The sequence below is a fragment of the Coregonus clupeaformis genome, chromosome 25, assembly GCF_020615455.1.
Source record: "Coregonus clupeaformis isolate EN_2021a chromosome 25, ASM2061545v1, whole genome shotgun sequence".
In the NCBI taxonomy this organism is placed as follows: Eukaryota; Metazoa; Chordata; class Actinopteri; order Salmoniformes; family Salmonidae; genus Coregonus; species Coregonus clupeaformis.
The window spans coordinates 29009357-29032340 of NC_059216.1; the positions used below are offsets into that span (position 1 = coordinate 29009357).

The following is a 22984-nucleotide window of genomic DNA, read 5'->3' on the forward strand; positions in this document are numbered from 1 at the left end:
AGAGGGACCCAAAAGGTGGGCAGGTACTGCATAAGAGCTGTAGTAAGACCTGGATCAGAGCCCTTTGGAGAAACCATTCCCATCTCTCTCACCTAAGTCAGCTTCAGGAAAGACACACACACTCACACTCACGCACGCACTCATGCACGCATGCACTCACGCACGCAAAGGACAGCTTCAGGAAAGCGATACTCTTTGAAGCACAGCCATCAATAGACACTCAGTGAGTTTTTCCTCTCCTTTCTCTTTCTCTTTCATATTCTTTTATTTTTTCCTTGCTTTATCAAAGACTAAGCAAAAACTTTAAGGGATGGGGATTTTTTATATCTTCCATTTCAAAGAGCAGCTTGTAATAGTCAGGATGCTGATAGCAATACTAACTGATGCTCTTACTTTTATTAGCAGTTTCATTCGTATCCTATTTCCTGTTTAGCCATGGTATATGACGAAGGGAGTATACTGTACATCCAAAAGAGGCAATCAGAGAGCATTCTGGGAGATTATCATGAGTGGGGGGTATAGCCTGTATGTTTGCATATCTGAGCTATACATTAATTCAATTCACCCATGATCCCCACACCAACACAGACAGTCCCATACATTACACATCCATGAATTCATAATCCCCATGTCACAACAGAAACATGCTGATACACTAACGTGCCTCCCTCCCTCTGAGACACTGCGCTTCGGAGCCACAATCCACGTCGGTTCTGATCGTTGTACCAAGGTGAGTCAGCAGGAGAAAACAGGGTGTGTGCAGTGCCACTGGTTGATTCTCATAGCCTCGCTCATTAACACCCACACATGTTCTTACTGCAACAGCCCTTCTGATTACACTGTACCAGCGGAGAAACACACAGCTACTGAGCTGACAGAGTCATTCAAATTAGGGTTGTGATCAATTCCATTGCAATTCAATCAATTAAAGGAAATTGACTGAGTTGAAGTGGAATTGGTCCCTGATCCAAATGTATCTTGTCGTTTGACTGGTATTGCTGATGCCTATAACAGACATATAACTAACAATGCCTATAACAACCAGTATTACTAGGCTATAATTGCGTAGCATTGCGTGGATCACTGAAAGGCAGTTTGAGGCAAACCTTAAAACAATGTTTGAACAAATACAACTCACGTTGTGCAGAATCAAATTAAGTGATCATCTCGAGATCCCAAAGTGTACTTAGACAACATACCAGGCTGATTGTTGGCCTTAAAGCAAAACCAGATACGCTCAACATGTTCAATAAGTAATTATTGTATTCTTCGTAGCTAGAGCTGTTTACACATATTGGGTACAGATGTCAAAAAGGGCCATGAGTTGCGCTGTAACCCCTCTGCTTATTTTTAAAATTTTAAATAAAAAATAAAAAACACATACACACAGACACAGACACACACACACGAATCTGAGAACATCTGGCAATTAAAAGTCCTGAACAAACGCAGGATGTTCGTGGTCTTTATCGGTCTCCTGACAGGCAGGACAGTTTGATATTCTCTCCAGAGCTCAGCCGCATCAAACTTCTGATTGCTGAACACACAACACTAAAAGATGACCAACTCTCTCTTGCTCTCTGCCATTGTTCTCAGTTAGGGCTTCTGATAAAACCAGACACTTACAGAAACATACTGTCCTCTGCTCCTATATCTGATTATGTTATGTTTATAGCTGAATGATTGGAGCATTGCAGTATGGGGCTGAGTTGATTGATTCGCCATTGACCAAGCAGTTTAGTCCAGGAATAGGCTTAATGTGTGATTGGGAAACTGGCCTTGATTACCACTCAAATACAAACTCACTGCACTATGAGCAGCAGCATAGGACGGCTGCAGACAGAGACAGGGTGAAAATAAATAAAGTAACTTTGAAGTGTATTGCTCAGCAGCCCAGTTGTCAGTCAGAGATGATGTAGTTCTAATCTAGTCATTAGAGACAGACTGTAGACCAGATGTTACACATCCTGTTGCTGCTTATCGACCTGCTGGACCAAACCAACAGATACAGCCAGGCACACACTGCATTGTATCCAGTAAGAATATCTGTTCATCAAGTGTGTGGGGACCATTTGGTCTGAGCCTCCATTTTGCCTAAATAAAGTCTGCATCAAAACATTATTCGAAACTCGTGGACATATCTTATGATAGTTCAGGGCTGTCAGACTCAGGACAATAATACAATAACAATGTTCTGCCACAGTAACATTAATATTTGACCATCCTATAGGTGAACAAAGCTATAGAACACAGGTGTCAAACTCATTCCACGGAGGGCCGAGTGTCTGCGGGTTTCCGCTCCTCCCTTGTACTTGATTGATTAATTAAGATCACTAATTAGTAAGGAACTCCCCACATCTGGTTTTCTAGGGCTTAATTAAAAAGAAAAAACTAAAACCTGCAGACACTAGGCCCTCCATGGAATGAGTTTGACACCCCTGCTATAGAACAATCAGTTTCAACAACTTAAATGTCACGTAGAAGAGGTTATAACCTGAACCCTTTCAGTATGATTAATATACAAAGAGCAAAACAAGCTTCTTTGGCTGATGAATAATGACAGCGAGTAAACATGCATCATACGGTCTACTCCTTTTCTCGGTATCATCAACAAGTGCACAACCATCTGAAAAATGCTGAGTTGTTCAGCGTGTTCTACAGATAGCAAGACATGAGTTCCTCCCGTGTCCTCTCCTCGCCTTGCACAGGAAGTCCAAGTTGAGTTGCCAAAGACCTGAAGTTATGACAGCCAGACAGCAGACAATGTAATTGCAATCATGTAGATGTATCTTTATTATGATGATGTGGAATGTAGAAACAAGCCCTAATCTATCTCAGCCAGTGTGTGTGTTATTTCCCTGGACGTCGCCAAGTCAAATACTAATCTATGGTTATGTCCCAAATGGCACCCTATTCCCTATAGGCCCTGGTCAAAAGTAGCGCACTACATAGGGAATAGGGTGCCATTTGGAATGCAGCATAGGGTGCCATTTGGAACTCATTCTAACTTATGACCTAAATATAAAACTGGAAGAGGAAAATCTACCAACCATAAAGAAATGCACTTAAACTGGTGAGATCATAGCACTGACAGGCATCCCATTTTACTACTGTGAACATGTACCAGTGTCTGCATCCCAAATGGCACCCTATTCCCTACATAGTATATTACCTTCCTACCTTCGTCCTAATATTTATAGATTTCTTATTTCCATTATTTTACTTTAGATTTGTGTGTATTGTTGTGAATTGTTAGATACTATTGCACTGTTGGAGCTAGGAACACAAGCATTTCGCTACACCCGCAATAACATCTGCTAAATATGTATATGCGACAAATAACATTTGATTTGATTTGACCTATGGGTGCTGTTCAAAAGTAGTGCACTAGATAATTAAAAGGGTGCCATTTGGGACACAGGTTATGTGAAGCAGCATGCTAACAGGAAAGACAAGGCTCACTAGGCTGGGCTAACCCATACAGAGAGCAGCCTATCCCTTGGGGCTTCCCCGTCACATGCCTGTCTCGGTCTGCTATTGACAGGCAAACCAGAGCCAGAGCCAGAGCCAACCTCCCACTCCCAGCCCAATGATGTACTGAATATCCAACCATAGGCACTTCACTGCTAGCCCATACCAAGGGTTGAGAATAAAACACAGGAGCACTATAATGTGTGTGGGCTTTACTTCCTTTTATTATCAGTCTTTCTGGCCCTGCCTCAGTGGAGAAATTTGTGCTTAGCTATCATCACCTACACACTTCATCTATGTTGAGATTGAGGTGCTCTGATTGATAGTGATTCATACATGTAAATGATTTACATTTGCAGTTAATCTAATCTTATCCTTGTCATCTGAGAGAGGAGATCTGAAGCTTAGACCCCCTGTGATTCCATGTCAACATCACCAACATGGATCTAATGATAAGCTTAGTTTGTCACACCATAGGATGGGTTTTTACTTAATGAACCCAGCGAATCCACTAAACGATTTAACCGCCGTCAATATGTAATCAAATGGAAGCAAAGTGTGTCTACCTAGTACTCGTCGGTCGGCGCAACAGTAGATACTAGATTTATAAAACACGCACATTTTATCATGTGACCCATTCACTCACTGCATGGATGGAAAACTAGCTCATCTGATTGTCAGATCCCATTATAACGGAGATGATCTGGACACCAGCATTGGAACCACTGGGTGAGGAAAGGAAGCAATGCCAGAAATAGAGACGCATGTGTGTCTGTGACTGAGGTACGGGGGCAATTTCCCATTCACAGGATATGAAAACAACCAGGGCTGCATCCCAAATTGCACCCTATTCCCTATATAGTATACTACTTTTGATCAGGGCCCATAGGGAATAGAGTACCATTTGGGACATAGACATACAAGTCATATAGCCTAGATAGCGACATGTGTGTTACATTTTCGTTGGAGTCGGGGCCATTTGGAATTGATTTTGGTCTGTCGGTCGGGGTGTTTTGGGGCTCTCCTGACAGAATGCAATTGGGATCAGATCACTCAGACTGCAGAGTGGAGCACTCCGGGTCTAGAGAGTTGCTGAGATCAATATTAACAGGGTGCTGACAGGCCAATCGGCCCTTATTTCCCCTGGGCAATGCTAAAGGCGTCATAGGTCAAGCCCCTAGGGGGATGCCTCCAGCCCTCCTCCATCCCTCTCATTAAATAACCAGAAAGGCAGAGAGTCCCTGGTCCCTGCAGGAATGCAGTTAGACACACACAGAACACACACACACCCCCTTCACCATCCCAGACCTGATCCCTCCCTCTTGTTCAGCAATATCCTAGCTAACTCCCAATGTTATCCCAATATTATACAGAATGCCGCTGCAATGGATTGCTGCCGATTTATTGGCTATTTTCTGTGTTTTTTTGCGCTGGTCTTAACTTTTTTTGTACATAATGTTTCCTCCATAATTTCTTATGACCGAAAAGAGCTTCTGGACATTAGAACAGCAATCACTAACCTCGATTTGGATGAAGATTTCTACTTCAACAAGTTGGCGGCACAGGACATACTGCTCACCCCGGACCAGGCCCTAATCCCCGAGACTCAGAAAAGGAAGAGACGGCGTAAGAAAGGCTGACGTGTGGGCATCCTGACGAAACTATGTTGGCGAGTAAATAAACCGCCTCTACCCTCCGTTCAATAGGTGAACGTACAATCACTGGAGAACAAACCGGACGAGCTATCCAGAGACTATCCTATCAATGGAACCTGAAGAACTGTAATATCCTACGTTTTCAGAGTCATGGCTGAACAAGGACATGGATAATATACATCTAGCTGGTTTTTCTATGCATCGGCAGGGCGGAACAGCAGCATCGGGTAAGCTCAAGGGGGTAGGTGTGTGTCTCTTTGTTAACAACAGCTTGTGCGCAATCTCTAATATTAAGGAAGTCTCGTGGTTCTGCTCACCGGAGTTAGAATACCTCATGATAAGCTGTAGACCATACTATTTACCAAGAGAGTTTTCATCTTTATTTTTCGTAGCGGTCTATTTATCACCACAAACCGATGCGGGCACTAAGATCGCACTCAGCGAGCTGTATAGAGCCATAAGCAAAACGTAAAATGCTCATCCAGAGGTGGTGCTCCTGGTGGCCAGTGATTTTAACGCAGGTAAACTGAAAACTGTCTTACCTCATTTCTAACAGCATCTCACCTGTGCAACTAGAGGCAACAAAACTGTAGATCACCTTTACTCCATACACAGAAATGCATACAAAGCTGTCCCTCGCCCTCCATTTGGCAAATCTGAACATAACTCGATCCTCCTGATTCCTGCTTACAAACAAAAACTCAAACAGGAAGTACCAGTGACACGCTCAATATGGAAGTGGTCCGATGAAGTGGATGCTAAGCTAAAGGACTGTTTTGCTAGCACAGACTGGAATATGTTCCAGGATTCATCCGATGGCATTGATGAGTTTACCACATCAGCCAGCGGCTTCATTAATAAGTGCATCGACGATGTCGTCCCCACAGTGACCATACGTACATATCCCAAACAGAAACCATGGATTACAGGCAACATCCGTCCTGAGCTAAAGGCTAGAGCTTCCGCTTTCAAGGAGCGGGACACTAATCCGGGCATTTATAGGAAATCCCGCTACAATCTCCGAAGAGCTATCAAACAGGCAAAGTGTCAATACAGGACTAAGATGGAATCGTTGTTGTTTTTTTCTCCCCAATTTCGTGGTATCCAATTGGTAGTTACAGTCTTGTCCCATCGCTGCAACTCCCGTACGGACTCGGGAGAGGCGAAGGTCGAGAGCTGTGCGTCCTCCGAAACACAACCCAACCGAGCCGCACTGCTTCTTGACACAATGCCCGCTTAACCCGGAAGCCAGCCACACCAATGTGTCGGAGGAAACACCGTAAACCTGTCGACCGTGTCAGTGTGCACTGCGCCCGGCCCGCCACAGGAGTTGCTAGTGCGCGATGGGACAAGAACATCCCTGCCGGCCAAAACCTCCCATAACCTGGACGACGCTGGGCCAATTGTGCGCCGCCCATGGGTCTCCCGGTCGCGGCCGGCTAAGATTGAATCCTACTACGCCGGCTCAGACACTCGTTGGATGTGGCAGGGCTTGTAAACTATCACGGATTACAAAGGGAAATCCAGCCGCGAGCTGCCCAGTGACGCGAGCCTACCAGACGAGCTAAATGCCTTCTATGCTCGCTTCGAGGCAAGCAACACTGAACCATGCATGACAGCACCAGCTGTTCCATACGACTGTGTGACCACACCCTCAGTAGCCAATGTGAGTAAGACCTTTAAACAGGTTAACATTTACATGGCCGCAGTGTCAGACGGATTACCAGGACGCATACTCAGAGCATGCGCTGACCAGCTGGCAAGTGACTTCACTGACATTTTCAACCTCTCCCTGATCCAGTCTGAAATACCTACATGTTTCAAGCATACCACCATAGTCCCTGTGCCCAAGAATGCCAAGGTAACCTGTCTAAATGACTATCGCCCCATAGCAGTCACATCTGTAGCCATTAAATGCTTTGAAAGGCTGGTCATGGCTCACATCAACACTACAGGAAACGGAGGGCCGAGCACGCCCACATCCAAATTGACGGGGCTGTAGTGGAGCAGGTTGAGAATTTCAAGTTCCTCGGTGTCCACATCACTAAGGATCTATCATGGTCCACACACACCAACACAGTCATGAAAAAGGCACGACAACACCTTTTCCCCCTAAGGAGGCTGAAATGATTTGGCATGGGCCCTCAGATCCTCAAAAAGTTATACAGCTGCACCATTGAGAGCATCTTGACTGGCTGCATCACCGCTTGGTATGGCAACTGCTTGGCATCTGACCGCAAGGCGCTACAGAGGGTAGTGCGTATGGCCCAGTACATCACTGGGGCCAAGCTCCCTGTCAGAGGATGGCCCTAAAAAAATAGTCAAAGACTCTAGTCACCCAAGTCATAGAATGTTCTCTCTGCTACCACATGGCAAGCGGTACCAATGCACCAAGTTTGTACATGTATATAGCCAAGTTATCGTTACTCATTGTGTATTTATTATTACGTGTTATTACTTTTCTATTATCTCTCTATTTTCTTTCTCTCTGCATTGTTGGGAAGGGCCCATAAGTAAGCATTTCACTGTTAGTGTACATTTGTTGTTTACGAAGCATATGATTAATAATATTTGATTTCATTTGATTTTCTGAGCTCATCCTCTTCCACAGCACCTTGGATAACCCCTACCCTCTTCCCTTGTTGCCAGGGCTGTTTCCGATTCAGTGCCCTGCATTACATGTGCTAATCCAGCGGGATGAGTCGCTGGGATTGAACAGGGACCAGTGTGAGTAATGAGTTTTTCCAGGCTAAGCTTCAGATGCATGGGGCACCCAGCTGTCAATCAGAGATGGGTGGGAGTCTCTGGGCTGTTTGTGTGTGTGTGTGTGGGGGGGTTGGGGAGTGAGACAACAGCACTGACCGGAGCTGCTTCCTGAGTAATCATACAGGGGCTAAGCATCTAACGACATCCATTCAGCCATCCATCCCCTTGGAAACAGATGCATTATTAAGCAACTAAGGAGGATATATTCAATCATAACACAGCCAACAACCAACTGCCCCTTGCCCTCCCTCTTCATTGGAAAGTAGTGATAGGCCAACTACTAACTCAGAACAGTCAGGCCAGAACAAGGCCAAAGTTCCTGGCCCCATTGACTTGACATTTCTTACCATTCTCACAGCCTAGCCCTAGTACTCACTTTTCTGTTATGAAAAACACACAGTCATGGCAATTGCCAGCCCAGAGTTCCAGTCACAAACATAACACTGCTAAAACCACAATGACACCCAGACATCCTAAAAACGGTAATAGTCAACAGTGCAGTGGTGCACTTATGATAAACAACCTGACATGCAAGCTGTGTGTGTGTGTGCTTGTGTGTGTGTGTGTGTGTGTGTATTTGTTAGCACACCCTGGGAAAACATGTCTATGAGTCTCATTCCATTCATAATAGTTTTTCTGTTCAGGGTTCACAGTTTACACCACATAGAGACAGACTGAGTGTTGTTTTCCCTTGAGTCACATGACAGACACATTCTGAGCACAAACCTACCTAAATACAGAGGGAGTAAAATTCCACTGTGCCTGTAGCCTACTACTCATACCTCCCTAACAGTTAGTTGTCCATAATGAAACAGAAGCAGCCACAAATGTCCACTGTGATCCATTACTATGCTACTAGTGGTTTTGTTGTTACCTTGTTGTTTGGCCTGGAATAAGATACAACCAGAAGCGTTTTGTTTCTCTTTCATTTAGAATTTTTTTTAACAATCTTACATTTTTACACAAAAGCAATAGATCCACTTATATGATTAACAATCTTACCTTTTTACACAACAGCAATAGATCCACTTATATGATTAAACATCCATGTTATAATGTCCAGTACAGGCTGTTAAGCAAGCTCCACAGTACAGAGCGAGTCCTGCTCTGCTCTATACAGGCAGGCAGACAGAGATAGTACAGACCAGAAAAGTGTGAGAGGAGCTGAATATAGGGCTTCCTACATCTCCAGCAGTGAGATCACACCATCACAGTACAGGAGAGGAGAGAAACGCATCCAGCTCCACCCTCATCCAGAAGAGCTACCGGAAAAGCCACAGCCCTCTTCAGCTTGGACATAGCATTATGACATCCACGGTTTGAGTCAGTGAAGCGTGGTCACGTAGCTGTAGAGACGAGCCAACTCCTCTCCCTGCTGATAGATAGCCTCGTACTGTAGGCTACAGGACCCTTGTGTGCTCCCAAAAGATCTCCCGATCAGTCACAAACTATCTATCACACAGAACTGTCTCTCTATTCTACAGTAACACTGGGAGCTATCAATCTATCCAAGAAAAGTCTAACTCACTCCAATCCCGTAAAGTCTCCACAGTGAAACAATGTCTCGAACTGGCTACACAGAGCACAGAGACAGCCAGTCCAGACTGGTCTGAGGCTACGGACAGAGACACACAAATGTTGGCTTCTGCTGCCGCTTCTGTCAGCCAGCCCTCCTCCCTGGGCCATGCCACACCCCCCAGTGACCAGCCGTATTTCTATTGGAGAGAGTCAGAGCTGCTCTCAGCTTTCTTTCTGTTCCAAGTGGAGGTCTGAGTGAGTGTGAATGTTGGATCAAGGGAGAGATATCTTAGAGAGGTTGTGTGTGTGTGTGTGTGCGCGCGCATGTTTGCATGCCTGTGTGATATAGGATAGCTGATAGCTCTAAATGCAATGTTCCCACAGGCTTCTGTGTGTGTTCCTCTGTGCCATTTCATTATTTTCATCATGCAAAGCCCTGTTTCATGAAGAGAGTTTACAAACCTATAGCTTAGGACAACAGCTGGAGAGAATAACATTAACGGTAGCAGATGTGAACTGATAATATAAAGCTTTTATCCCAAAAGTTTCAAGATTATTTTTATTCATATGCCACTGACCACCATCACTGAAAAGTACTCCCTCACTGACATAACACACTTCTACTAGGCTTTTAAAATGAGACAATGGGAAGGAATTGGGGTATTTACAGCGGTCAGTGCAAAACAGACAGCTGATGATAGTCTATGCAGTGCATTCATCATTATAACCAGAATCAAGGACAGTTGTGTTGTGAATCTGAACCATTTCCTGCTCTATTGACTCTCCTGAGAGAAAGATCACTAATCTTAGTGATATGGATCATCCATCTATGCAGATTGGGTTTCACTAAGCAGGAGCTATGTTGTAAGAGGTTGAAATCACACACCATAACGTACAGTTGAAGTCGGAATTTTACATAAACTGAGTTTAAATGTATTTGGCTAAGGTGTTTCACAATTCCTGACTTTTAATCCTAGTAAAAATTCCCTGTTTTAGGTCAGTTAGGATCACCACTATATTTGAAGAATGTGAAATGTCAGAATAATAGTAGAGAGAATTATTTCTTTCAGCTTTTATTTCTTTCATCACATTTCCAGTGGGTCAGAAGTTTACATACACTCAATAAGTATTTGGTAGCATTGCCTTTAAATTGTTTAACTTGGGTCAAACGTTTTGGGTAGCCTTCCACAAGCTTCCCACAATAAGTTGGGTGAATTTTGGCCCATTCCTCCTGACAGAGCTGGTGTAACTGAGTCAGGTTTGTAGGCCTCCTTGCTTGCACACGCTTTTTCAGTTCTGCCCACAAATGTTCTATAGGATGGAGGTCAGGGCTTTGTGATGGCCACTCCAATACCTTGACTTTGTTGTCCTTAAGCCATTTTGCCACAACTTTGGAAGTATGCTTGGGGTCATTATCCATTTGGAAAAACCATTTGTGACCAAGCTTTAACTGCCTGACTGATGTCTTGAGATGTTGCTTCAATATATCCACATAATTATCCTTCCTCATGATGCCATCTATTTTGTGAAGTGCACCAGTCCCTCCTGCAGCAAAGCACCCTCACAGTATGCCACCCCCATGCTTCACGGTTGGGATGGTGTTCTTCGGCTTGCAAGCTTTCCCCTTTTTCCTCCAAACATAACGATGGTCATTATGGCCAAACAGTTCTATTTTGTTTCATCAGACCAGAGGACATTTCTCCAAAAAGTACGATCTTTGTCCCCATGTGCAGTTGCAAACCGTAGTCTGGCTATTTTATGGCGGTTTTGGAGCAGTGGCTTCTTCCTTGCTGAGCGGCCTTTCAGGTTATGTCGATATAGGACTCGTTTTACTGTGGATATAGATACTTTTGTACCTGTTTCCTCCAGCATCTTCACAAGGTCCTTTGCTGTTGTTCTGCGATTAATTTGCACTTTTCGCACCAAAGTACGTTCATCTCTAGGAGACAGAACGCGTCCCCTTCCTGAGCGGTATGACGGCTGCGTGGTCCCATGGTGTTTATACTTGCGTACTATTGTTTGTACAGATGAACGTGGTACCTTCAGGCATTTGGAAATGAACCAGACTTGTGGAGGTCTACAATTTTTTTTCTGAGGTCTTGCCGGATTTCTTTCAATTTTCCCATGATGTCAAACAAAGAGGCACTGAGTTTGAAGGTAGGCCTTGAAATACATTCACAGGTACACCTCCAATTGACTAAAATGATGTCAATTAGCCTATCAGAAGCTTCTAAAGCCATGACATAATTTTCTGGAATTTTCCAAGCTGTTTAAAGGCACAGTCAACTTAGTGTATGTAAACATCTGACCGACTGAAATTGTGATACAGTGAATTATAAGTGAAATAATCTGTCTGTAAACAATTGTTGGAAAAATTACTTGTGTCATGCACAAAGTAGATGTCCTAACCAACTTGTTAACAAGACATTTGTGGAGTGGTTGAAAAACGAGTTTTAATGACTCCAACCTAAGTGTATGCAAACTTCCGACTTCAACTGTATATCTATCACCAACAATTAATAATTTCACAGACTAGGCCTACGTAACATACTGTACATTGTGTTACAATGGCTGTCGTCCTGCCTTCCATCCACCAGACAGAGAGAGGCAGAGTTCATGTCCTATAATCTTCCCAGAATACTTACCCATCAAGGCAGTGATGAGGGCTTTCCTCTCCAAGAACAGATCACATTACCATCCCGTCCAGTCTGACACACACGCGCATCTGCTTCTGAGGTAATCCTTTCTATTCGGTGGCTTTAAGACTACATTTCCAACCAACCACCACCAGTGATGTTTTGACTTACGATTGTGATTCAAGTGGTTAATCACTTTGGGCTAATCATAGTCATTACCTTTTTATTCAGTTGAATAATTTCAAATGTCATACAGACAGAGTTTCTTTCCATCCATGGCTGTAATTCTTTCCTCCTTTGGCAGTATTAACATTATCTGATCTAACCCTGTAATTATACACCAACATTATATAGAGATGAATGTTATATGGTGAGGGAAGTTCTGAATGGTTGTTGATGTTTCTTCTCTTTCCTCTGTCAAGGAACACTGCATCTGATTCTGATGGATGTCAACATAAAAAATAGAAAAAATTGCAATATTCTAATGTTTGTAAAGTGACAGTTCCATTGCTTGAGACCTAGCACCTTCGGGATCATTCTACAGTGCCTTGCGAAAGTATTCATCCACCTTGGCGTTTTTCCTATTTTGTTGCATTACAACCTGTAATTTAAATGGATTTTTATTTGGATTTCATGTAATGGACATACACAAATTGGTCCAAATTGATGAAGTGAAATGAAAACAATTAATTGTTTCAAAAAATAAACAACGGAAAAGTGGTGCGTGCATATGTATTCACCCCCTTTGCTATGAAGTACCTAAATAAGATCTGGTGCAACCAATTACCTTCAGAAGTCACATAATTTGTTAAATAAAGTCCACCTGTGTGCAATCTAAGTGTCACATGATCTGTCACATGATCTCAGTATATATACACCTGTTCTGAAAGGCCCCAGAGTCTGCAACACCTCTAAGCAAGGGGCACCACCAAGCAAGCGGCACCATGAAAACCAAGGAGCTCTCCAAACAGGTCAGGGACAAAGTTGTGGAGAGTACAGATCAGGTTTGGGCTATAAAAAAATATCAGAAACTTTGAACATCCCACGGAGCACCATTAAATCCATTATTAACAAATGGAAAGAATATGGCACCACAACAAACCTGCCAAGAGAGGGCTGCCCACCAAAACTCACGGACCAGGCAAGGAGGGCATTAATCAGAGAGGCAACAAAGAGACCAAAGATAACCCTGAAGGAGCTGCAAAGCTCCACAGCGGAGATTGAAGTATCTGTCCATAGGACCACTTTAAGCCGTACACTCCACAGAGCTGGGCTTTATGGAAGAGTGGCCAGAAAAAAGCCATTGCTTAAAGAACAAAATAAGCAAACACGTTTGGTGTTCGCCAAAAGGCATGTGGGAGACTCCCCAAGCATATGGAAGAAGGTACTCTGGTCAGATGAGACTAAAATTGAGCTTTTTGGCCATCAAGGAAAACGCTATGTCTGGCGCAAACCCAACACCTCTCATTACCCCGAGAACACCATCCACCAATGAAAAACATCCCCACAGCATGATGCTGCCACCGCTGTGCTTCACTGTGGGGATGTTTTTCATTGGCCAGGACTGGGAAACTGGTCAGAATTGAAGGAATCTTGGATGGCGCTAAATACAGGGAAATTCTTGAGGGAAACCTGTTTCAGTCTTCCAGAGATTTGAGACTGGGACGGAGGTTCACCTTCCAGCAGGACAATGACCCTAAGCATACTGCTAAAGCAACACTGGAGTGGTTTAAGGGGAAACATTTAAATGTCTTGGAATGGCCTAGTCAAAGCCCAGATCTCAATCCAATTGAGAATCTGTGGTATGACTTAAAGATTGCTGTACACCAGCGGAACGCATCCAACTTGAAGGAGCTGGAGCAGTTTTGCCTTGAAGAATGGGCAAAAATCCCAGTGGCTAGATGTGCCAAGCTTATAGAGACATACCCCAAGATACTTGCAGCTGTAATTGCTGCAAAAGGTGGCTCTACAAAGTATTGACTTTGGGGGGGTGAACGCTAAAATTTTCAATTTTTTTGTCTTATTTCTTGTTTGTTTCACCCCAAAAAATATTTTTCATCTTCAAAGTGGTAGGCATGTTGTGTAAATCAAATGATACAAACCCCCAAAAAATCAATTTCAATTCCAGGTTGTAAGGCAACAAAATAGGAAAAATGCCAAGGGGGGTGAATACTTTCGCAAGCCACTGTAGATGTGTGTACCTCACCCATTTGACTCATATCAATGTAAATGTAAAGCACTACACTATACTGACTACTCAGTAAGTAGGAGGCTACTCAGTAAGCCCTATGGGCCCTGGTCAAAAGTAGTGCACCAAATAGGGAATATGGTGCCATTTGGGACGTAGTCTCCGTCCACTCCAGTCAATAAACAGCATGCTAGTGTTTCTGTAGATGACTGACCTTTGCCCAGATAATACCCAGCAGCATTCACTCTCATGTTTATTTTCTCAGATAGTTGCCAAGTAGTGCAATAAAAAAGGGTTTCTCCTGCTGCCAGCCAGAATCTTCTTTAATGAGCGAATGGATAAAGGCACTAGATGCTTCTCTCTTTCTCTCTCTGCAAAGCCCACTAGATGTACAAAGTCACATTCATTAGGCTGTTGAAAAATACAGCATCATTCGATCACAACACATACAGGGTATCGTTGACAACTAACTAGGCTACCAGAGAGCAATCTCGTCTGTGCATACTGTACAATGAAGCAGTTATTAGTGGTCGTACACAAAAAGAGGGGCTTCCTGTTTAATAACGAACATCCCAAAAAAGCGTATGATTTTCTGATGCCACACACCAAGGTATACTTTTGCAACATTCTCATACAACTGGTGGTCTAGCCTACACTAGTATGTGAACATACAAAAGGTAATTACAGTTGAAGTCGGAAGTTTACATACACTTAGGTTGGAGTCATTAAAACTTGTTTTTCAACCACTCCACACATTTCTTGTTAACAAACTATAGTTTTGGCAAGTCGGTTAGGACATCTACTTTGTGCATGACAAGTAATTTTTCCAACAATTGTTTACAGACAGATTATTTCACTTATAATTCACTGTATCACAATTCCAGTGGGTCAGAAGTTTACATACACTAAGTTGACTGTGCCTTTAAACAGCTTGGAAAATTCCAGAAAATTATGTCATGGCTTTAGAAGCTTCTGATAGGCTAATTAACATAATTTGAGTCAATTGGAGGTGTACCTGTGGATGTATTTCAAGGCCTACCTTCAAACTCAGTGCCTCTTTGCTTGACATCATGGGAAAAGTCAGCCAAGACCTCAAATATTTTTTTAGACCTCCACAAGTCTGGTTCATCCTTGGGAGCAATTTCCAAACGCCTGAAGGTACCACGTTCATCTGTACAAACAATAGTACGCAAGTATAAACACCATGGGACCACGCAGCCGTCATACCGCTCAGGAAGGAGACGCGTTCTGTCTCCTAGAGATGAACGTACTTTGGTGCGAAAAGTGCAAATCAATCCCGGAACAACAGCAAAGGACCTTGTGAAGATGCTGGAGGAAACAGGTACAAAAGTATCTATATCCACAGTAAAACGAGTCCTATATCGACATAACCTGAAAGGCCGCTCAGCAAGGAAGAAGCCACTGCTCCAAAACCGCCATAAAATAGCCAGACTACGGTTTGCAACTCCACATAGGGACAAAGATTGTACTTTTTGGAGAAATGTCCTCTGGTCTGATGACACAAAAATAGAACTGTTTGGCCATAATGACCATTGTTATGTTTGAAGGAAAAAGAGGGTGGCTTGCAAGCCGAAGAACACCATCCCAACCGTGAAGAACGGGGGTGGCAGCATCATGCTGTGGGGGTGCTTTGCTGCAGGAGGGACTGGTGCACTTCACAAAATAGATGGCATCATGAGGAAGGAAAATTATGTGGATATATTGAAGCAACATCTCAAGACATCAGTCAGGCAGTTAAAGCTTGGTCACAAATGGGTCTTCCAAATGGACAATGACCCCAAGCATACTTCCAAAGTTGTGGCAAAATGGCTTAAGGACAACAAAGTCAAGGTATTGGAGTGGCCATCACAAAGCCCTGACCTCAATCCTATAGAACATTTGTGGGCAGAACTGAAAAAGCGTGTGCTAGCAAGGAGGCCTACAAACCTGACTCAGTTACACCAGCTCTGTCAGGAGGAATGGGCCAAAATTCACCCAAATTATTGTGGGAGGCTTGTGGAAGGCTACCTGAAACGTTTGACCTAAGATAAACAATTTAAAGGCAATGCTACCAAATACTAATTGAGTGTATGTAATCTTCTGACCCACTGGGAATGTGATGAAAGAAATAAAAGCTGAAATAAATCCTTCTCTCTACTATTATTCTGACGTTTCACATTCTTAAAATAAAGTGGGGATCCTAACTGACCTAAAACAGGGAATTTTTACTAGGATTAAATGTCAGGAATTGTGAAAAACTGAGTTTAAATGTATTTGGCTAAGGTGTATGTAAACTTCCGACTTCAACTGTACATCGAAAAGTAGCCCATGATATCAAAAGGCACTGGAGCCATTTGTCAGCAATCTACGAGACATGAGCTATTCTATGGATTCAGCAATGCCCCTCTCCTCTAGAAAGAGGACTTTGTCCATGTCATAGAGACACACAGAACAGGGCCTGACTGCCTCAGAGAGTGAACAAGTGTTTGCCAGCAGTCACCACCCTGGGTTGGCCTGGCTATCTCAGGCTGCCTGCCTAGTCTGCAGAGGCTCAGTGGCTGACTGATACTAACTGGTCAGTGGTCAGACAGACTCACATTCCCCTGTGAGGCCAGACAGCTAAGAACAGCTCTCCCTCAGTCTCATTCACCCAGCCTGCAGCCTGCCAGGATCCTAGTAAATAACATGGCCACCATCACCGTTGTAATGAAACAAACCAGCCTTGATACATTCCCTCTCTGGGACTGACTGACACACTGTCAGTGTATGTCTGTGGAGACTGTAGATTTACATTTACATTTTACATTTTAGTCATTTAGCAGACGCTCTTATCCAGAGCGACTTACAGTTACTGAGTGCATACATTTTCATACTGGCCCCCCGTGGGAATCGAACCCAAAACCCTGGCGTTGCAAGCGCCATGCTCTACCAACTGAGTTACACGAGATGAATGCCATTAATGGACGAACGTGCACACGTGCACACACAGTCATATCACCAGTCTGCAAAAACACTCCTCCGATTACAGATAGACAGCCTTTCAATGTGATATATGGGATATTCAAGCCATGTTTTATGACAGTGATTGAAAAGCCTGGAAAATAGGACAATCTCAAATATAATATCAAGTGTGTGTGTGCGTGTTTCATGCATGCTCTGCTCCCAGACATTCCAACAGTGTTTTGGAAGCAACAAAGCTGTGTTTTGGTAAACAATTCCATGAAGGGAGTGTCTTGTTTTTCACTCTCGGCGTGCCTGGACAGGATAGGCTGTCCATCGAAGTTGTGCCACACCCACCTCAGTAACCCTGCATGAGCCCTATACTACGAATCAGGTTTGAGGAGTTAGTGAGGTAACTTTGGTCAACTCGGAGTTCAACTTGGGATAACCGTTACCACGAAAGTTGTTCACCTTTTAGCCAGGTACATTTCTATGGCAATGAATCCTTCAGAACTAACCTGCTGCGGTGCAGGCTAACTCAGGGCTAACTCCATTTATCATGAATGACGTGTCTGACTGTCACGGTTTCGGCCGAGGCTGCCTCTCTTCCTTGTTCGGGCAGGCTTCGGCGTTCGTTGTCTCCGGAATACTAGCTGCCACCGTTGTATGTTTCATGTTCGTTTGCTTTTGTCTGTTTGTTGTGACACCTGTTTCTCGTTTAGCGTAATTAGTGTCCTATAAGTTTCTCGTTGTGTTTGTCTAGTGTTGTGTGTTATTGTATTACTTGCTGTCGTAGTGTTGCTTGTTTGTTGCATTCTCGCTCGGTTGAGCTTCTCTCCACTACGTTGGAGCATTTTTCGCACATGTTTAGTGCGCCGTTATTTTGTCGCCTTCGTGCGTAATTTCGCCTTCGGGCAAGTGTGTTCATATTTTCCTTGTTGGAAATATTACTAAAGTCTTTTGGACTATACTTCGGTGTCCTGCGCTTGATTCCACCACTACACCCACCTACAGCACTCTTGACACTGACCTACAAGTTGAGGACCAATGAAATCAGATACCCTCCCTTTCGCAAAGATTCCGTCATCATCCCCTTAATTTGAGGAAGACGACTGATTAAATATTTTTTTTGTGTGTAAATGTTTTTAGTTTTTTTGTTAAAATATCGATCACAGCATTTGCTCTCCAAACTACGTTTTTCGCGCGATTGTTTTTTGAAATTTGCGAAAGGCAAACTGACAGCTGCAACTAACCATAGACATTCACTGAGTGTACAAAACCTTAGGAACTCTTTCCATGACAGACTGACCAGGTGAATCCAGGTGAAAGCTATGATCCCTTATTGATGTCACTTGTTAAATCCACTTAAATCACTATAGATTTGAGATGGATTGTGTATGTGTGCCATTCAGAGGGTGAATGGGCAAGACAAAAGATTTAAGTGCCTTTGAACTGGGTATGGTAGTAGGTACCAGGCGCACCGGTTTGAGTATTTGAAGAACTGCAACGCTGCTGGGTTTTTCACGCTTAACAGTTTCTCGTGTGTATCAAGAATGATCCGCCACCCAAACGACATCCAGCCAACTTGAGACAATTATGGGAAGCATTGGAGTCAACATGGGCCAGCATCCCTGTGGAAAGCTTTCGACACCTTGTAGAGTCCATGCCCTGACGGATTCAGGCTGTTCTGAGGGCAAAAGGGGGTGCAACTCAATATTAGGAAGGTGTTCCTAATGTTTTATAGACTCAGTGTATAATCCATTGATGGCAGTTCCCATTCAAGTCGAGACTGGCAGCCATTGTTGTGTACCCATGAGTTTAACAGTCAATTTGCCAGGGTTAGAGGTTACAAAACCCTTCTATGGATTATGTCTATGGCCACAACGCAACAAGCTGTTCCACAGAAGGAGGGATAGAAGTAGGAAAAAGTGCTTTTGCATTGATAAGCACACCAAAGACGGCATTAACAACAAGTAATCAAATAAAGACGGCACTTCTAAAAGCCTATTTCACACCATAGCCTGCTGAATTTGCAAGATAACTTTTCTTTCATTTAGATTTTGGCACAAATGAAAATGTAGCACTGGATTAATGTTTCAGCATTGTCTCAATTAAGAGTTTGGCGTTCTACTAGCCATGTGCGACATGCACGCGCAGTTACAAGCCTGCTAGAGTTAGCGGCAGGCGGGCGAGCAATATCCACCGTCGTAGTACGGATGAAGCCTGATCTGGAATGTGAAGCTAACTGAAGCTGGCTAGCTTTATAAAATCCTGAGTAGATCTAGCTTGCTAGGGCCTCCCGAGTGGCACAACAATCTAAGGCACTGCATCGCAGTGCTAGAGGCGTCACTACAGACCCGTGTTCGATCCCAGGCTGCGTTGCGACCGGGAGACCCATGAGGCAGCGCACAATTGGCCCAGCGTCGTCCAGGTTAGGGGACGGTTTTGCCGTCCGGGATGTCCTTCTCCCATCGCGCTCTAGCGACTCCTTGTGGCGGGCTGGGCGCATGCCCGCTGAATCGTGTCGCCAGTCGTACGGTGTTTCCTCCTCCGGCTGGCTTCCGGGTTAAGTGGACAGGTGTTAAGGAGCGCAGTTTGGCGGGTCATGTTTCGGAGGATGCATGACTCGACCTTCGCCTCTCCCGAGCCCGTTGGGGAGTTGCAGCGATGAGACAAGATTGTAATTGGATCGCAATTGGATATCACGAAATTGGAGAGAAAAAGGGGGTAAAATAAAATAAAATAAAGATCTAGCTTGCTTCGTAGTATACCACCCTGGAGACAAATCTCACTAAGGGTCATGATCTGCCACAATCAATGTCACAATCACTCATACACACTTTCAGCTGTATCCAACATGATGACAAATGTCTGCTGTGGTGGATAGGGCTTGGTTAGTGATAGGATTGCATCAATTAAAATGGTGGAAAACATCACCAGGATGTCAACACTAATCATCAACAGTTTCATGAAACATCCGAACAGAAAACCATCCCACTGTGAGAATTACAGTTGGCTGAAACACATGGCACTGCTTTTGTTTGGGTCCCAGTCGTGCTGTGGGACAGGCGGTGCCCTTTCTCTGTCCTCAGCAGGGCTCTTTGGTCAGTTAGCTGCTGCCTCATTAGCACGCTAAAGTGAGCGGTCGTACACTTACAGTGCCTTCAGAAAGTATTCGTATCCCTTGACTTATTCCACATTTTGTTGTGTTACAGCCTGAATTAAACATTTATTAAATCTAATTTTTGTCTCACCCATCTACACACAATACCCCATAATGGCAAAGTGAAAACATGTTTTTAGCAATTGTTGTAAATGTATTGAAAATTAAATAAATATTTCTCATTTACATAAGTATTCACACCCCTGAGTCAATACATGTTAGAATAACCTTTGGCAGCGATTACAGCTGTGAGTTTTTCTGGGTAATTCTCTAAGAGCTTTGCACACCTTGATTGTAAAATATTAAATATACATTTTACAATTCTTCAAGTTCTGTCAAGTTGGTTGTTGATCATTGCTAGACAGCCATTTTCAAGTCTTGCCATAGGGTTTTGACTTACAATTGGCTTGAAAATCTAACTAGGCCAATCAGGAACATTCAATGTCGTCTTGATAAGCAACTGTATATTTGGCCTTGTGTTTTAGGTTATTGTCCTGCTGAAAGGTGAGTTTGTCTCCCAGTGTCTGTTGGAAAGCAGATTGAACCAGGTTTTCCTCTAGGATTTTGCCTGTGTGACATTTATTTTCATTTTTTTTAAACTCTAGTCCTTGCCGATGACAAGTATACCCATAACATGATGCAACCACCACCATGCTTGAAAATATGAAGAGTGGTACTCAGTGATGTGTTGGATTTGTCCCAAACATAATGCTTTGTATTCAGGACATAAAGTTAATTTCTTTGCCACATTTTCTGCAGTTTTACTTAAGTGCCTTATTGCAAACAGGATGCATGTTTTGGAATATTTTTTATTTTGTACAGGCTTCCTTCTTTTCACTCTGTCATTTAGGTTAGTATTGTGGAGTAACTATAATGTTGTTGATCTATCCTCAGTTTTCTCTTATCACAGCCATTCAACTCTGTAACTGTTTTAAAGTCACCATTGGCCTCATGGTGAAATCCCGGAGCGGTTTCCTTCCTCTCCGGCAACTCAGTTAGGAAGGATGCCTGTATCTTTGCAGTGACTGGGTGTATTGATAAACCATCCAAAGTGTAATTAATAACTTCACCATGCTCAAAGGGATTTTCAATGTCTGTGTTTTACCCATCTACCAATAGGTGTCCTGATGGACCTTACGTACAGTGGGGGAAAAAAGTATTTAGTCAGCCACCAATTGTGCAAGTTCTCCCACTTAAAAAGATGAGAGAGGCCTGTAATTTTCCATCATAGGTACACGTCAACTATGACAGACAAAATGAGGAAAAAAAATCCAGAAAATCACATTGTAGGATTTTTAATGAATTTATTTGCAAATTATGGTGGAAAATAAGTATTTGGTCAATAACAAAAGTTTCTCAATACTTTGTTATATACCCTTTGTTGGCAATGACACAAGTCAAACGTTTTCTGTAAGTCTTCACAAGGTTTTCACACACTGTTGCTGGTATTTTGGCCCATTCCTCCATGCAGATCTCCTCTAGAGCAGTGATGTTTTGGGGCTGTCGCTGGGCAACATGGACTTTCAACTCCCTCCAAAGATTTTCTATGGGGTTGAGATCTGGAGACTGGCTAGGCCACTCCAGGACCTTGAAATGCTTCTTACGAAGCCACTCCTTCGTTGCCCGGGCGGTGTTTGGGATCATTGTCATGCTGAAAGACCCAGCCACGTTTCATCTTCAATGCCCTTGCTGATGGAAGGAGGTTTTCACTCAAAATCTCACGATACATGGCCCCATTCATTCTTTCCTTTACACGGATCAGTCGTCCTGGTCCCTTTGCAGAAAAACAGCCCCAAAGCATGATGTTTCCACCCCCATGCTTCACAGTAGGTATGGTGTTCTTTGGATGCAACTCAGCATTCTTTGTCCTCCAAACAGGACGAGTTTAGTTTTTACCAAAAAGTTTTGGTTTCATCTGACCATATGACATTCTCCCAATCCTCTTCCAGATCATCCAAATGCACTCTAGCAAACTTCAGACGGGCCTGGACATGTACTGGCTTAAGCAGGGGGACACGTCTTGCACTGCAGGATTTGAGTCCCTGGCGGCGTAGTGTGTTACTGATGGTAGGCTTTGTTACTTTGGTCCCAGCTCTCTGCAGGTCATTCACTAGGTCCCCCCGTGTGGTTCTGGGATTTTTGCTCACCGTTCTTGTGATCATTTTGACCCCACGGGGTGAGATCTTGCGTGGAGCCCCAGATCGAGGGAGATTATCAGTGGTCTTGTATGTCTTCCATTTCCTAATAATTGCTCCCACAGTTGATTTCTTCAAACCAAGCTGCTTACCTATTGCAGATTCAGTCTTCCCAGCCTGGTGCAGGTCTACAATTTTGTTTCTGGTGTCCTTTGACAGCTCTTTGGTCTTGGCCATAGTGGAGTTTGGAGTGTGACTGTTTGAGGTTGTGGACAGGTGTCTTTTAGACTGATAACAAGTTCAAACAGGTGCCATTAATACAGGTAACGAGTGGAGGACATAGGAGCCTCTTAAAGAAGAAGTTACAGGTCTGTGAGAGCCAGAAATCTTGCTTGTTTGTAGGTGACCAAATACTTATTTTCCACCATAATTTGCAAATAAATTCATAAAAAATCCTACAATGTGATTTTCTGGATTTTTTTTCCTCAATTTGTCTGTCATAGTTGACGTGT

At 43.5% G+C, this 22984-nt stretch overlaps 1 protein-coding gene across 3 annotated transcripts in view; it reads right to left on the bottom strand.

Moving 5' to 3' along the window:
- Positions 1-22984, bottom strand: part of LOC121539490 (disheveled-associated activator of morphogenesis 1-like) — an 86561-nt gene that overhangs the window by 54914 nt on the left and 8663 nt on the right. For 2 of the 3 annotated variants that reach the window (XM_041848019.2, XM_041848017.2), the window contains exon 1: positions 8895-9527. The exons of the other annotated variant lie outside the window; for it this stretch is intronic. The gene's annotated coding sequence lies outside the window, so the exon portion shown is untranslated. Of the gene's footprint in view, positions 1-8894; positions 9528-22984 lie in introns of those variants that run through there. 3 annotated transcript variants of the gene reach the window in all.